The sequence below is a fragment of the Pinus tabuliformis genome, chromosome 9 (assembly GCF_031772625.1).
Source record: "Pinus tabuliformis cultivar Carrire ecotype Pingquan chromosome 9, CPIR1, whole genome shotgun sequence".
NCBI lineage: Eukaryota > Viridiplantae > Streptophyta > Pinopsida > Pinales > Pinaceae > Pinus > Pinus tabuliformis.
This window is the reverse complement of record NC_142307.1, coordinates 1876609077-1876622478: the sequence shown is the minus strand read 5'-3', so window position 1 is coordinate 1876622478 and position 13402 is coordinate 1876609077.

Sequence of the window (13402 nt, the reverse complement as noted above, 5' to 3'; positions counted from 1 at the left end):
ATCCAACGTCACATTGGGACAAACATTATCGCAATGTGATGATCATCATCACAATCTTACACTACATTGCAATTTACCCAATGCTGCATTGTGACATTTTAAAAATAGTCAACCACATTTACTAATGTGGTTGACTATGTTCAACTATGTTTGTTTATTATTTTTGATAGTCAAAACTCTTCAACATTGGTCAAACATAATTTCCTATTGTTATTGTTGGTTAATATTAATAGTGAAACATGGTCAACCACACTAGTCAACAAAGTCAACCTTTATATTCATTATGTAAATTACTAACCATTATCAAACATTATCGCAATGTTACATTACACAAAAATTTATCCAATATTGCATTATAATATCAAAAAATTAATCAACCACATTTACTAAAACTCTATAAGGTATGCTTAATCCTAATATGTGCTGGTTGAATAACCTCTATAGATATTAACTCTGTGAGTGCTAGAAATTTTGTCTCAGATACTCAATTTTAACTCTCTATAATTTTTCATATTAATGAAAATCTATTCGGTTGGTCTCAGGCATTTATTTGGTCCATTATTATTTTTTTTATTTTCTCACTTAAAGGTTTATAATGATCATTTTGGTTTGGTTATGTGAACAGTTAATGTTTCCACATTGTTTGCAACCCTCCATGACTCGATAATCTTATTCCCGTTTCTCGCTAGAATAATTCAACGTTAAAAATTGTAAATGAATCTCTTACAAAATTCATTTTTTTTTTCCTTAGTCCGTGCAACATAATTTGGTAGAGTTGGGATGGTACATTAACTATTTTTTTGTTCATTTGACTATATGGGGTATAAACCAAGCCCCCCTCTCAGCCTACCATTTCATTAATCGGAATATAATTTTCGTGATTTTTGTGTATACCTACCTATACTCGTGATCTCATATATAATTTGATTCACTTTTCTCTGTCAAAGAAAACATGCGAGTCGGTCGTGTTCAAGCAAGCTTGAATCCGCTATCCCTATGGGCATTGCTGTATAACCATATCATTCATTTGGCTAGATATACACCTGTGTACTCTAGTACCCTCATTGCCTATGAGAGGCCTACCAATATATAGTTATATTTGACCTCATTATTATACTTATTTCCCCGGTCAAAACCTCCTCATAATCCTCCGATCCCCTTCAGTTTCATATAGTGTTTGTATTTAGATGGAAACCGTGAGTACTCTACCACTTTCACCGTTTGACCATTGTGCATCCTGACCAATAATGCTAGAGTTATGTTTTTTTTTATTTTCCTTTCCTTCATGAACCCCATTCCATACTCTATTCACTATATATTCCATACTCTATTCACAATATATAAAAATTTAGGCCATCTTTTCATCCCCAAGTTCCCGTTTGGTGAATTATTGTTCCTCGTACTGTAATACCCATATGTGTTTATGTAAATATTATTTATTTAGAATGAACTATTTTTAGTGATGGATAGAAATCTAGTTCAGAACTTATATTAAAATATAACTTGGTGATGTATTAAATAAAATTGAATAATAAATATAAACTAGATAATTACTTGGGAAAGAACTTGAGTTAATGAGATCCTTACTAAAAATCTAAAACTAAAGTGGACGGATAAGAATTGAATAAACTTCCCTTAATTACTCCTAAAAATCCCTAGGAGTGGATTAATATGATGTAATATAATTGGGAGAAAATAAGTATATTAAATCATTTAGTGTGGGAAAAACATTGGGAAAGGGTGAATAAAGCATCGCGAGATAAAAAGACAGGATTTAATGAAAAATGGAAGATAAGTTTTTCAAAAAATAGGAAAATACTATGCCATAGGGGTGGAAAACCCTAGAAAGTGGGACATCGCTTAGGAAAGTCTGCTAGGGAAGAAAGGCATAAAAATGCCTTGTCTAGAATCACCAGAGGTTGTTCATTTAGGGTCAACGAGATCTCAACTTGGGGGAGAGTCTGTGGTGAAGGTCCATGGTTTGGGGTTGAACTATTCATCCCAAGGCGTTCGAGTTGGTATTATGGTTCGAGTTCTGATTAGTGGTCATTTAGAGTTTTCTGTTGTTATTTACTAATTTGAAAATTGTCTTTCCTTTCTTAAATTATGGTTGGCACTGTAATCATTTTACATAATATTAGTTCAAGCCTATGGTATATAGTGAATTAGGCAAGTTGTTTTGTATATATATATATATATATATATATATATATATATATATATATATATATATATATATCTGTGTGTTTGTGTGCGCATTGGTAGTGGTTAGAGAGACTACATATAAATTTATAAGATACTTCGTTTGTATCTAAGTGGAAGATAGAAGAAGAATAGGCATGACTTCTTAGAATATTGTTAGTGTATATGTACTAGTCAAAATAGCTATGCATAACACAATCTCTTATTCCTTAGTATATAGATATGTTCTTAAAAGTAATGGTTATATTTATATAAATTTTATTGTTGTGCTCGAATTACAGAAAAGCAAAGATAACTATTTTAGTCAATTGGAAAAAGGAACTGTTTTCTTATTCCACGCATAAGGAAGAAAAGGAAACAAAGTTTAAGAATTGTTAACATTAATCTTGTAGGCGCAGACACAATTTGTATGGAGGAAATTTGGTTAACATAAAAAATAAAGCCTCAGACAGGAATCACTCTTAGTTAACTTCAAAATTTTATTGTTAAACGGAGGATGAGCTAAATTAATCTATGTGTTTTTTTAGTTATTACAGTAGCTATAGGCCACAATAGTGAAAGTAATTTCAAATGGAAGTAGAGTAAAAATACAGTTTGTGGATCTGGCTATGCACAAAAATGACTTTTCAAGTAGTATTAAACATGGGAAATGCACACCATGTTAGGTAAAATTGACTCAAGGTTTGATTCAAGGTTGAATTAGTTAAATAATAGTGGTTTTGGGAACATGGTATAGTGTACCCATGGTATTATGGTTCGTGGTATTGCATGTAACAGAGCCTATAAAAGGTTGGGAATACTTCATTGAAATGTAGCCCTGGAGGTGAGTGGTGAACACTCACTTGGCCGAGTTGGGCAAGGTTTTGGCCAATTCTAATGAGATCTTATTGGGTTAGGTTTTTCCCCTGATTTAGGGTTTTCTTGGATAAATATTATGTGTGTAATATTTATCTATATTGTTGCTGGTTATTTTATTATTCCTCTATGTAAATCTTGGTAAATCTCAGTAATAAGTTATTTCTCTGTCGTAAATTTCTTAACAACTGGTATCAGAGCTAAGTTGGCTTCAGAGGGATGTTTTTTGTTGCCAAGGGTTTGTACTAGCCTAGTAGATAGAGAGATAATTAAGTTTCGTTATTATATTTAGATCAAATGCCATAAGATGTGAAGCAAAGCTACACACTATTAGGTCAGGAGAGATTCAGTGGATGAGGAGGATATATCCACGTGGATTAATTAATTGATGAACCATGTACCTAAGAAGAATGCTTAGATAACTAGCGGTTACAACAGCTAGTGACCCATGTAATTCGGTAGATAGGTTCTTTTTATATGGACATTGTTGTAATATGTACAAAGGGTAAACAAGAAAAAAAATATTATAATGGAGTGAAATTTTTAATTTGCATGTAAATGGGCATACTGCTGTAAGACCTAGTAAGGCATGCAGACCCCTAGGTAATTACTGGTAAAGTCTAGGTTAGACCTAGGTAATAACAGGATGTCAAGTTAACAAATCCTGGGTAAAAAATTTGAACGGGGTAAGGGCTAAAGTGGGTCGAATTGTCTCACTTAGGAGGTTTTGGCTAGATTTAGTCAAGGAACCCCAAGTCAAGTTTAAGGGGGGAATTGTTATGTAAAATTGACTCGGGGTATGAGTCAAGGTTGACCTAGTTAAATACTAGTGGTTTTGGGTACATGGTAGAATGTACCCACGGTATTATGGTTTCTGGTATTGCATGTACTAGAGCATATAAAAGGTTGGGAATACTCCATTGTAATTTAGGCCTGGAGGTGAGTGGTGAAGGCTCACTTTGTCATATTGGCCAGGGTTTTGGCCGATGCTAATGAGATGTCATTGGGTTGGGTTTTTTCCCCGAATTTCAGGTTTTCCTGCATAAATATTGTGTGTATAATATTTATGTGTATTGTTGCTGGTTATTTTATTATTCCTCTCTACAAATCTCAGTAATAATTTATCTTGCTGTCATAAATTTCTTAACACAACAAATACTGAAGGGTGTAAGATACACTCAATAAGCGCAAGAGAAATGAAATTGATGTGTGTGAAATCATACTGATCTTTCTCAATAGATGAAAATGAAACCTACAGGACTAATATTTATTGAAAAACCATGAACAATAAAAGCTTAGCAATGTATGGTCATTCCTAAATAAACCTAAACTACAAATTCTTCATTTCTAAATTTTATACTAGTGTTAACCAGAAGAAAATGAAATAGGTAACTACACTAAGTAACATCACTACCAAGTATGGTTTGGTGCAGTAAAACAAAAATTTTGTTATAAAATTACAAAGCATATGTAATGCACACTGAGATCACCTTTGGCTCCTTACCGACTAAATATTTTTACTTTTCAAATGAAAAAAAAATCAGATAGCGAATAGTGACAGAGAAATATGTATACAAACTGGAATTTGGGGAATGCAGAAACATTCATAATATATTGGAGTTAACAAAAATAAACACCATTTTAAACACTAGAAAATATTAAAGTACAATAGGCCGCATATGGACCATTAATCCCAAAGGTAATTATGATCATTGAATATTCAATGAAAATGGGTATTACACCCTTTGAAGAAATATAGAGGCACTGTAATTATGATGGTGAGTCACACAATTTCAAAGCATAATCCAACACAAGTCCATTTGAAAAACGTTATAAAACCCATCTCCAAGATGGAGAGAACAAACCAACCTGTTACCGGGCAGATCATCGACCTGGAACAAAGCGAGGAATATTAGTCATGTTACTAGTGGAAACTAGGGTAGACAACTGAGGAGAGTGCGCTAGCCTCCATACCTATATCTGCCACGACACACAGGCACCAAATCTGAACTGTAAGCCAAGAAGTAAATTCAAAAATTTATTCACAAGCTATAAATTCAACGAAATAAAGAGGATAACCTATGGAAAATAATTCGTAGGTGCATCCTTTGCAGCTCAAATGGAAGCACTAGATATATATCAAAATTAGAATGCATTGAATTGAAACTCATTTGGGAAATACAACCATCGAGTAGTGACTGAGAATGGCACAAAGAGGTAAGACGAGATAATATTTGATAGGGGATGAAATGGAAATAAACCTTACGCATGCCTCGCCATCCGAAAAAGGAGCTAAGAGTAATTGACATTTTGGGAATTTCTGCTACACCTAGGGTATTAAAGAATGAGAGAAAATTTAAAACCGTGTTGGCTTGGTAGAGTGGATTAAAATAGTATAATTGATGGATGAATAGAGCTAGACCATACCAATAAAGTTTCTGTGCATCGAAGACCAGATTACTCGCACAAGCATCAAACATGAGACCATGCCCGTAGAAAAGCCCCAAGCTGCATATTGAATTGAGACCAGGAAAATTAGAGGAGTAATGAAGAAATGATAGTATATTTACATACCCTTTTCTTAGGAAGTAAATCAAGAACAAACAAAACACAACAAATTTACATACCCTTTTCTTAGGAAGTAAATGAAGAGCAAACAAAACACAACGAATTCACATACCCTTTTCTTAAATTAAGAACAAACAAAATGCAGAAAGGGGCTTTTTACCTAATAGGAATCTCGAAGAGACCCTACACAAAGAAAACCAAGAAAAAAAATAAGGGGTTCGCACAATGACTACAATAATTTGTGGGAGTGTGAATAGGAGCAACTAGAATGAAGAACAAGTAAACTTATATTGATAGCAAGAGTGTAGTATTTACCATTGAATAGACATGGTGAGGTTGTATTGGAGAAATGCCTATACGATAACAAAGGAAAAGACACTAGTCACCATCTATTTCTTCCTAACGTCAGTCCATTGTTAGATTTTGACACCAAGAATGTGGTGTAGTGTGAGATGTAGTATCTCTGTGAAAGGAATTTGACATCCTCCATGACAACACTGTTATTTTCCAAGGAAAATTGTTGTTCGAGATATTTCCACGTAACCATAGGTAGACTAACAATAGATTCATCACACAAATGACCAAGAAAAAATGATGTTAAGAGTTTAGGGTTTTCAAGGTAAACAACAACCATTAGATTTCCTTGATCAATCTGAGTCATCCATCGAAAGTAGAGGTGGGTAGTCACCTCAATCCTAGGTGATCGGTGTGTGATAAGGGTTGCGTGGAGAAAGAGGGTTTCCATGTAGCGGCGACATGTATCGCCTTCCATATACATTTCCGTGTGTATGATGGCATATGTGGAATTGCACCATGGAGGAAATAATTCAAATGAAACTTTAGAGCGGTAGTACCTCAATTAAATGACCAACTTCCATGGTTTATGGAGGTAAATATCATAAATTAGGTGTTAAACCAATAGGTAGGTATGCATAAACACTTACATTGAGTTATATTAAAATACACACAAAGATTGCAGCTTACCCTGGATTAGAGCATAACTGTAGTTCCCTTGACCGAATCTACAAAATACCATGGGTAGAAAACCATCATGCCCAAAACCATGTGCAAAACCCATGCACAAAACCATGGGTAGGTCTTCTCACTGTATTTTGGTTTGCCCCCCATCCTTGGGTTTGCCCAACAAGTCGTGGAAATAATATAACGCACACCCAACAACTCTCACACTCATTTTTTGTAACTTGTTGTTGGAAGTTTGATGATAATACATGTGCAGTGTCTTAGTGAACTGACATTGAAACCTAGTAATGATCCTTGTATCCACCATTTCAATGTATTTCGCCATCTGATCCAATAAATTGATTTTTCTACCCCTTCAATAAATAAATCATAAGTAATTAGTAGAGGGATCTCAACAAAAATACAGGAGAAATAGCAAATGAAGGCTTCCACCACCACCAAGAAGAAGAGGAAGACAACTTCATGGGCATCAAAATAGAACCACAATAGTGTAGAGATGGTAAAATTATATATATGTTTTAGACTGATGCATGTCGATGATGCGTTCGTGACATTTTGCAGTGAACACTCGACAACTTGCAAGTGGCCTTCGAGAAATGATGAAAGCTAGTGGGGCATTTCCCCCAAAATATTGCCTTCTGTATAACTAGATGAAGTGAATTCAAAATGACCCTTTAAATCCAATTCTTGGATATTATCACAATTTCAAATCTTTCCAGGGAACTATTAGAAGAATTCCTATAATTCACGAGACTGATAACACTAAGCCATTAACAAACCCTAGTCAAGGTCTTAATACCTAAATCTTGTGAATTGGGTATGGAACTCAAGGCAACATTTCCCTTCTTCCAGCAGAGTACAATTATTCACAAACCCCACAAACCATATATTTGAAATGCATTCATGTGGTTCTTCAAGGTTCCTTAATTATAAAGTAACTAGGTTTTAAGGGATTTAGGGGCTAACTGGAGATCTTGATCCTGGAACTAATCCATGCATTTATAGATTTAAGTTCGTCACATATTTGAAGTGAGAAATGAGAGGAGGGAGGAGTGCATGTTACTTTATCATGAGATTTTGGGTTCCCTATGTGAGCAATTCGTTCCAGACTCTACACATCATGGACGCTGGGAGAATATCCTACAACACCGATAGTTGTATCAAGATTAGGGCTAGACTCTGCACACCATGGATGCTGAGAGAAGAACTTGTGGCCCCAAAAGTTCTCTTAATATTAGTGCTAGAATACTTTTGGAGGGAAGGAAGTGGGATGCAGTGGGAGTCAATGATGGTTTTTCCGGCCACTCAAAATCCTATGCTATTTGTAATCGTCCTCCTCCCACATCTACCCAAGCAACTGGCCAACCAGGGTAAACATGTGATGAGAGAGGCCACTATAAGGGATCATACCTCCTCAGTGACCTCAAGGAAATGGAATCGAAAGATCACATTAACCAGACCTTACACATTAGTAACAACAACCTCATGAGACGTCTCAACCACTCAAACATCCCACCCATGGGTCCCACTGATCGTTTAAGCATATTAACCCATGGATGCTCTCATGCTATAGGCATGCCAGCATCCAGGGAACTTTGGGTGCTCTCACAGGCCTGCAAGCTAGCGTCCAAGGACTTTTCCCAGTGAACTTGTGCCAGCATCTGTAGAATTCACGGCACTTTTCTATCCCATAATATTGGCGTTGCCTAGAACATGTTATAACTTCCAAAATTCATCAAATAAATGATCAAAAAACTAATAAACTAGAAATCAACCTTAGGACTAAACCTAACCATCCCCAACTGGGACTTGACATTCTGTCAAAAACTTGGCATCAATGCAACCTACAAGTCTAGGATACAAGACAAAGCATGAGTGACTGAAAACACCTATGAGACATGAAAAGAAGGACAACCACCTTCTCCATTGAACTGTTATAACCTCAATTAGGTATTGCATCTATCTGTTTAATAAATACAAGTAAATGCATGAGATAACCATGACATGAACCAATCAATTAATCATGCTTATAACCATCATAAAACCATGTAAATAACAAAGATATAACAATTATTAAATCCACATACAAACAAGTGAAAAAATAAGGGAACTTAGCTTTCATTAATCATAGGAAAATCCAATAAGGTTCAGGACTTCCATGTACCTCCCAACCGTAGACATGGTTGAACCAAATCTTTCCTTCAGCCAGTCACCCTCGTGCCATATTCCAATCATGAATGTGGGATCTAGATAAACCAATCCAAAAATAACCAAGGGAATCTATAGGTTATACCACCTTCACCCTCAACAAACCGTGATCACACCAAAACCGGTGCTTTGATCGCAACCAAACCGAACCTCGAATTCCATCCAAAATCCATCACTATCCTTAAGGAATTTTCTATCTCCTTGTCTCTCAGGATTTACCGCAATCCAATCTCAGATCACTAGGCTGTAAACCGAGACAAGACTCTCAGGCTTTACTTCTATCCAGACCTAGATCCCTAGGACCTAAATTGACACTGCTCCCTCAGGATTTACCGTGTATCCCGCCAAAAAGGTCAAGGGATTCCTAGGCCTTTGGGAATGAACCCTGAGACCACCCCACCCTAGATTCAGAAATCCATCTAGAAAACTAAAACTCAGCACTGAGATAAACATCCCAACATACCATGACATCAAGAAAAATGAAAGGCTAGGTTGAAAACCACTGTCATAACCCAACAAAACCATGCCACCGATAGCAAGAGAACCATACACCAACATGAAAAGCCATGCATGCCAAATCTAGTGAGGAAATCGCATGTGCAATGTGTTACGTGTAAATATTCCTGCTGAAGCTACTTGATCCTTTCTTTACTTTGTTTTTTGTTGCTTGGTTTTCCTTCCTTGATCCAAATCTAGTGCTCCAGGAAAACTCTAAGAGACCAAGAGTGAGAGAGAGATAATAATGAGAGAGCTCCAAAATTTGAACTGACAAAAGCTTACAAACTGATCCTCATAACCCTTTTTATCAATTAGACCTCTATTTTCTTCATTTCCCATTATTTTCCTTTAATTTCCTGCTCACATGGAACTTGTGACCTTTCACCTTAATTTTCTTCTAATTTCCTTTATTTTCATATATAAATGTGCCAAAAACTCCCTTTTTCCTTTTAATGCCTTTGCCAATTTCCTTTTCCATAATAAATCGAATCAACACCCACACCAAGAAGTACTACCGAACATTTAGATCTTGAAATAAGTGTCCCTTAACTGTGGTCTTATTTTTCCTTTATTAAATTTTATAACATTATTTTTCTACGAGGGTTGTTACAGAAACCTCCTGCTTAGGGAACACCATCTTCAATGTTAAACCACACCAAGGCCTTAGCAAAACCACTAAAAAGAAAACATAGTTCCCATGGAGCTTTATAACTTATCTCGTTGTAGTATTTACAATGAAAGACCTACTAGGAAGAAAAACATCATGACAACATGACAAAATAACAACCATACCACTTATTGGAGCTTTATAAATTAGCTCATGGTGGTATTTACACCCAGATATATACATGTAACAGAACATCATCAAAACATATGCGAAACATATAGCAACATCAAACCAAAAATTCTTTTCCTCGACCGTAAAACAATGTAGAATACAGGGCCCACATCTAATCCACCATCTCCCATGTAGATTCTTCATGTCGAAAGTGCTTCCACTGCACTTTCACTTGCTCTGTGGATTTGTTCCTCAGTATGAGATGTTTCCGATACAATATGCATTGAGGATCTGGCTAGAACTCTCCTTCTTTATCCACCCGCAATAAAGACTAATCGATAACATGATCAACATCCTTTATATACCTCTTAAGTAATGAAATATGGAAAAAATCATATACTTTCACTGTTGGAGGCAGTGCAAATCAATAGGCCACTGGTCCAATCCTCTCAAGGATCTCAAAAGACCCGCAATATTGTCGTGCCAACTTAGCACATGATCCAATCCTCAAATATCTCTTCTTGGGGTTGATGCACAAATACATATGCTCCCCAACCTGAAACTCCTTGAACACCATGTGTTGATCTGCATAAATATTTTGTCTATCTTGTGCTCCCTTTAGATTCTTATTTATGACCAACATTTCCTACTCCATGTCCACCAACATATCTGACACAATAAGTACCCTGTTCATTGGATCACTCTAGCTGATGGGAGTGTTACAACTCCGTGCATATAATGCCTCGAAAGGATTCATCCTTAATGACTTTGAATAACCATTTCTATATGCGAACTCAACAAATGGAAGATACTCATCCCCTTTCCTTTGATGATGCATCACATACATCATCAACATGTGCTCTAATATCCATTTGACCCTCTCTGTCTATCCATCTGTCTGTAGATGATCAATTATACAAAAGGCCAACTCTACACCTAAGCCTACAAATAGATCCTTCCAGAACATGGAAGTGAACTTTGCATCCCTATATGACAAAGTCATCTTTGGAACACCATGTAATCTCACTATCTCTCGGATGAATACCTATGCTACCCCACTGGTGGAATATGTAGGCTTCACTAGAATGAATTGAGCTACCTTTCTCAACATGTCAACCAAAACCATAATAGAATCATTTTGCCTCACTATCCTCGGAACACCTATAATGAAATCCATGGAAATGACATCCCATTTCCATTCTAAAATCAAAATACATTGTAGTAAACCACCTGGATGATTGCATTTAGGCTTTACCTGCTAATGATCTAAGCATATAGCCATGAACTCTACCACTTCCTTCTTCATATACGGCCAAGATTAGAACCTCTTCTCCACTGTCAATGTTTTCTCATATCCTGGATCACCAAATTATGGCTTGTCGTGAAACTCCCTCAAGATAAGCTTCTTGAGCTCACTCCAATTTGGCACATAGATATTTTCCTAAATCTCACCAAACCATCTGCCGTGGGATGATATTCTGCATCCTAATCACCAATACCTATACCTATATATACACCCACACTTTCCCCTATACCTGTACCTTCACTTGTACATGTACTCTGTTCTAATGTGTGCATGGTTTCCATGTACTTGTCATCTCATTTTCTGCAATATCCTATCTTGTAGCTCTATCCCATAAGAGCTCATAGTTCCTATATGATTTACTTGTACCTTCCTGCTAAGAGCATCTACAACATGATTCTCCTTCCCTTTGATGTATCTGATCTCAAAGTCAAACTCACTGAGGGTGGCAAATCATCTAGCTTTCCTGACATTTAGATTCGGCTGGCCAAACAAATATCTCAACCCATTGTAGTAACTCATCAGTATAGACCTCCTAATAAGAAGATAGTGCCTCCGCACCTTCAATGCATGTATGATCACTGCTACCTCAAGATCATGCGTAGGAAAATTTTTCTCGTGCTCATTTATTTTTCCTGACTCATAGCACACTACCTGTTCTTCTTGCATGAGAACTTCACCATGTCCTCTCTTACAAGCATCTATACACAGTCCAAACTCCTTGTCCAGATCTGAAATCTTTAGTATTGGTGCATGCGTCAACAACTGCTTAAGCTACTCAAAACTAGCCTCACATTCTTCTATCCATTCGAACTTCTTACCTTTCCTCTACAATGATGTGATAGGATATGCAATGCATGAAGAGTTCCTGATAAGCCTCCTGTAGTAACCTACCAATCCCATAAATGACCTCACCTCATCCACATTCTTAGGAGCTACCCACTCCATGATGGCCCTTATCTTTTATGGATCCACTGCTATGCCTTCCTTGGAAACGACATGTCCCAAGTAATGCACCTCCATCTAAAAGAAGACACAATTGCTAATATTAGCATACAATTGATGCTCTCTTAAAAATCTCAACACTGCTGCTAAATGCTCGACATGTTCCTCCTCAATATACCAGTATGTCATCAATGAATACGGTAATAAACTTGTCCAGAAAATGGCACAACACACTATTCATCAAACACATAAATGTAGCTAGAGCATTAGTTAAACTAAATAGAGCTACAAAAAACTCATAATGCCCATACCTAGTCCTAAACATAGTCCTAAAGATGTTCTCTTCCTTGATTCGTACCCGACGGTATCCTGATCTCAAGTCGATCTTAGAGAACATTGTTTCTCCTTTCAACTAATTAAACAAATCATCAATCCTTGGCAATGGGTACTTGTTCTTGATCGTTACCTTGTTCAGCTACCTGTAGTTGATGCACAACCTTAGAGTAGAATCTTTCTTCTTTACGAACAACATTGGTGCACCCATAGGCGATATACTTGGGCTAATGTATCCCTTTTCAATCATATCCCTCAACTATAACTTCAACTCTACCAACTCAAGTGTGCTCATCTGGTAAGGTTCCTTTGATACTGAAGCTACCCTGGAACCAACTCAATAGTGAAGTTTACCTCCCTCTGAGGTGAAAACTCTATAATATCCTCAGTAAATACATCCTGAAACTATTGTAAAACTGGGTATCTGCCCAAAAGATCTGTATCCTTGAGTTCCTTACCTTTGTCACTAGAAATGTGCACTGAAAACATCACACAACCTTTTATGCAACTGCACTTAACCTACAAAGTGGTAACCATCCTCACTAATGTAGGCTTCCTCTTCCCCTGCAAAGTTATCTTTCCCCACTATTATCCACACCCTAAATGGCCTTGTCGAGGCAATCGACTTTGGTCCTATGATGGTATAACCAATACATACCTAAAAGAATACTGTATGAACCAAATGGTAGTACATTCAAATTTTATGTTGTAGGCATACCATTTAACTCAAA